Raw genomic sequence first — 4,696 nt, 5'->3', positions numbered from 1 at the left:
CTCCCCGCCCCTCCCCTCCCAGGCTAGGCCGCTGCGACCAGGCGGCTAGGGCCTCCAGCCCGCAGTTTGCGCCAGAATCCAGCAGAATTCCGCTTCTAACCCACCCGCGCGCCAGGTCCGCACCTTGGGAAACAGCCCTGTGTGTTGTGACCAATACTGTCCCCCATTTAACAGGTGGGAAACTTAGGCTCCGGGACGCGTTGGCAAAGACAGCATTCAAGCCCACACATGTTAATTCCAGAGGCCCGCGTGCGCCTAACCCCTCCACAATTACTGTCCTTGATTCATTCCAACAAAATGAATTGTTTTCCTGCAACAACCTTATAAGATAGGTACCAGCAGCGTTGCCCTTTTATACGGGTGAGGAAACACGCTCAGACTGCAATGTGGTTCTGTCCAGGTGACAGGGAGAGAAGCAAAGAAAAGCCGGCAGAGCCCTGCCAATGATGGGAGGGGACCTTTGGGCATAAGAGGCATTGCTTAAAGCGCATCAGGGAGGAGGGACACCCCGCGCCCTTTTGCAGAAGGAGAAACTGAGGCTGGAGGAGTGGGTCGATCACCCAGGTCGCCCGAGGGGAGAAGGGAAAGAGGCTGATTGCCGCCCACCCAGCCCCCTTTCCGCTGCACTAGGCCGCTGGGGGGGTTGAGCGGAAAGAGGACTTGACCCCGGCCCCCAAGGTGAGCCCCCGCGCCCCTCCTGCTGTTCCCGGGGGAGCCGGTCCAGGTGAGGGGCGGGCGGGCCGGCGGGCGGCCAGGGTCGGGTTTCAGGAAATCCGCCGACATTCCTTCGGGGCTTAAGAGGGAAAGTTGACTCGGCGCCGCCCTCGCCCCCCCCCACTTCCTACCCCCCGGGGCGGCCTGGCCGGGGGCGGCAGGCGGGGGGCGCTGAGGCCGGCCTGGGCGTGAATCAGCGGCAGGCCAGGCGTCCGGGAAGCCACAGCAGCCGAGGTCAAGGCAGGCAGCGGACAAGCGCCCTTTGTCCCTTGCCGCCCTCACCACGACCCTGCTGACCCCCACCTCCAAGCAGGGTACAGGCTGGGGAGGAGGCAGGGTACCATGGCGCCGGTGGTTGTTGCTGAGGGTTGTTGGGGGAGGAAGGAGGGACGTGGCTGCCCCCCTAAAGCAGCTGGTGCCTCCTGGGATCCAGACTTCAGAGGCTTCTCAGGGTACAGATGGGCAGGGAACCTGGCCTCCCTGGGGCAGGTCTGCAACTTTCCAGGCAGATCCCCTAGGCAGGTCTGCAACTCCCCAGGCCCCGCCTCCAGTTCCTGAAGTCCAGAGTGCATTAAACTGAGGACCCAGGCATCCCTTCTCTCCAGGCTCAGCCTCCAGGGCATAAATTACAAAGCCTAGGGTACACACAGGCCCTACTTTCCTATGCCACAGACCCTGAACCAGGTGTCCAGACCCTCACTCTGCCCCTTAATTCCTGAAAGCACCTGCCTGGAACACCAGGCAGCTAGTCCCATACTGGGGGGACGGGGGGGTCCTGAGCACGGGGCTCTCAGAATGGGAGAGGCAGCTCTCAGCCTTGCTCCCTCCCAGTGCTTGTGGGTCCCCACAGGACCCTGAAGGTGCCGCTTCCACTGCCCCCTCCCTGGTGCACCCTCAGTGCCCTGGAATCACGAGGGAGCTGGGGATGGAGGCCCCCCAACCTAATACCTCTAATCCAGAAGTGACGTTTTTGAGTGGAGGGTGCAGGACTAAGGAGGGGTCCCTCCCCCACCCCAAGGAGAGGCCCTCCCTCTGCCCGAGGGGAGGCCCTCCCTCCATCTGCCCCTTATACGTTCCCAGCCAACTTCAAGGACTTGGGTCAATATTTGTCAGAAGTTCCGTTGACGCTAGCTCCCTTTTGTCCTCGAGATGATGGAAGTGGGGAGGAATGGGTTAAACTTCTGGGGGCCCTAAGGGCACTCTGGGGTCAACTCCCTTTCCCTGAAGTCAAAGGTGTGGGGTAAAGGTCACCCAAGGGCAAAGGTCACACTCCAGGGTGGGGCTGGGCAGGATTGGAAAATGGTCCCTCCCTTTCTATGGGTAAGAACAAGAGAGGGATGTCTACTGGCTAGGGTCACACAGCAAGACAGAGAGTGTGTGCCAGGCTTGGACCCCAGGCAGCATGACTTGCTGGGACTGAGTTTTCTTGCTACTTGGAGGGACTAAGTTCTCCATCCTCTGCTTTTGCAAATATTTAGTGAGTGCTTTGCTTTCAGCCCCCACTGGGCCCACCATGGGGTCCAAAGGGGCTGAGGCTGCCCACAGTCTAAAGAAAATCCGTTGCACAAGAAATGAAATGGTTGGAAGAGTTGTGTTTCAAAAACAATAAAACAAAGTGAAGGAGAGGGAGAGTGCTGGGGGAAGGGTGGAGGGCCTCTCTGAGGAGGTGGTACTGGACCTGTGACCTGATGGAGGAGAAGGAGCTAACTGGGGAACCTGTGGGGAACAGCATTAGAGCAGAGGGAACAGCCAATACGCATAGTAACAAGCCTGGTATGTTTGGGGAAACAGGGCTCCAATGGCTGGGGCGGAATGAGGGAGAGGAGGGGAAAGAGGAGAGGAAAGAAGAGGAGGGGAGAGGATGGCGAGAGGGTGGCAGGGCAAAGATCTGCTTTTTCTGTTTTTCAAAGCTCCCTTTGCCTGGTGTGCAGAGAAAGGCAGAAGGGTTATCAGAGAAGTCCCGGAGGAGGCCGGGAAGCATCCCTGAGGGAGACCGTGGGGCCTGAATCTGAATGGGGTGGGGAGAAGGGGTCGGAGTCTCAGAATGGAGATGTGTTTTGGAATCACAGCCAACAGGATTTGCTGATGAATTGGACGTGAGGGATGAGCGAAGGAGAGAGTTGTCACGTGCACTTCCAGGTCTCTGGCCTGAGCACCTGGATGGATGGGGGAGCCCTTTCCCAAAACCAAAATGACTGGAAGAGAAGTAGAAATGGAGGGGGGAATAAAATCAAGGTTTTGCTCCAGAAGCCTGAAATCCTCCCAGAAGGGGGTGAGGCGTCTCTTCCCGGAAGGGGGTGAGAGCATCTGCAAACAGAAGCCATGGGGGAGTAGTGGTGAGTATCGTAAAAACTCCATTCCAGCCAAGAACTGCCACCTCCACTTAACCCTCTAGGTCCCCTGGCAGGTAGGACTATGGCTCCATGTTTCAGAGGGGACAAGCAGGCCTGGGGGTCACCTCTGCTCCAGGAGATCCTCCAGTGCTGTGCTAAGGGCTTGGATTGTACAGACTTCTGCTGCCTTGCGTCTTCCCACGGAAGCTCTTAGGCTGGGTGGTGCCCATTGTGCAGAGGAAGAAACTGAGGCACAAAAGGCCTGGTTTTCCAAAGTAAATGACAGCGCCTCTCCTTGTCTCTCTTCTCCATCCAGAGCTCAGATGGGGCAGGGGCGCCCTGGGCCCGTATGGGCTCCCATCCCCCAATCTTGTTTTTTGATAGTCTGGAGTCTGAACTGGAGATTTAAGTAGAAGAGGGTGGGGCTTCAGTATTGGGCAGAACAATGGGGGCTCCTGAGCTCCCCGAGACACTTTTGCCCCCTTGACTGGTTGGGGACCTGGGGAAAGAATCCAGGCCTCTAAGGGACTCCTGGAAAAGGGGACTTGGAGCCGTTCCGTTCCCTGGGCGCTGCAGCTGGGGGCGGGGCTGCGACCCAAAGTGGGTAATTGCACCCCCCAACTCTCATTTCGGGTACCCCCATCCGCAGCCGCCTTGGAGACCAGGAACCCTTTATTCCTGGGCGCCCGCATGGGGTGGGGACCGGGAGGAGGGAGATGAGACGCCCGGGCCGGGAGGGGTCCCGAAACTCGAGCAATGGCCAAAAATAATAACACGGAGAAGGCTCTTTGCGCAAAAGAAGGAAGACAAACTGCGTCGCTCCGGGCAGCCGGCGTTACCTGGAGTCGGCGGGCGGCGGCCGCCGGAGCGATTACTCACCGCGTGGCGCACCCCACCCGCGGGCCGCTGAGTGGATTTTTCCGTGGCGGGGTGTGAATAGGTCCCGGGGGGAGAGCTTCTTACCGCTCTCCTCCTGGGAATCCCTACTACTGCGGTGCGGGACCCAGTTCCCGCGCAGGCCTGGGTCCCCGCTCCCACAGGGGACTACATCTCCCCGTCTGCCCACGCAGGAGCTCCCTCCCGAGGCCCCCGGGGCGCCTAGAGCAACCTCAAACCCATCCCGCGCGCGAGGGGGACAGCGCAGCCAGGGAGAAGGCGAAGGACTCCGTGCCTTCCTGCTTTTTCTCCTTTCTTCCAGCAAAGCCTGGGGCCGAGGCTACTCGCGGAGAATCGAAAAGAGGAAGGATGAGGTGGGAGGGCTGGGACCCGCGCGCCGAGGGCGTGGGGCTGGGGGTGACTTTTAGGCCCCTGGGAAGGCAGAGGGGCTGGAGATGGGGGTAGGCGGGACTCAGGGACCGCTCGGTGGGGGGGCGGGGCCAGAGCTGGGGTGGGGGCCGAGACAGAAGATTGGGCGGTGGAGGGGGGAATGGAGGAGCTGGGGACCAAAGGGGCCACTGAAGAGGCACTGGGCTGAGAGGAGGGTGCAGGGAAGTGGGCAGGGTTATGGAAACGGGATTGCGGGTGCCGGGTCCCAGACTGGGGGTGGGAAGCCTGGAGCTGGCAGGGTTGGAGAGGGAGGTCCTGGGCCGGTAGGGGTTGAGTAAGTGGGCTCTGGGCCGCGGGATAGGGCGCGCGCGGTTCGCAGAGGG

The 4,696-nt window shown here is 60.4% G+C and overlaps 2 protein-coding genes across 2 annotated transcripts in view; one reads left to right on the top strand and one right to left on the bottom strand.

Annotated features, from left to right (window-relative positions):
- Window positions 1-4,232, bottom strand: part of TMEM59L (transmembrane protein 59-like) — a 13,664-nt gene extending 9,432 nt beyond the window's left edge. Inside the window, exon 1 of the mRNA XM_011991293.1 lies at window positions 4,156-4,232. The gene's annotated coding sequence lies outside the window, so the exon portion shown is untranslated. The remainder of the gene's footprint in view (window positions 1-4,155) is intronic.
- The window catches only part of CRLF1 (cytokine receptor-like factor 1), a 19,339-nt gene that overhangs the window by 755 nt on the left and 13,888 nt on the right, over window positions 1-4,696 (top strand). The window lies entirely within an intron of this gene.

The sequence above is a fragment of the Mandrillus leucophaeus genome, unplaced genomic scaffold, assembly GCF_000951045.1.
Source record: "Mandrillus leucophaeus isolate KB7577 unplaced genomic scaffold, Mleu.le_1.0 Scaffold11, whole genome shotgun sequence".
NCBI lineage: Eukaryota > Metazoa > Chordata > Mammalia > Primates > Cercopithecidae > Mandrillus > Mandrillus leucophaeus.
This window is presented reverse-complemented; position numbering and strand designations above follow the sequence as displayed.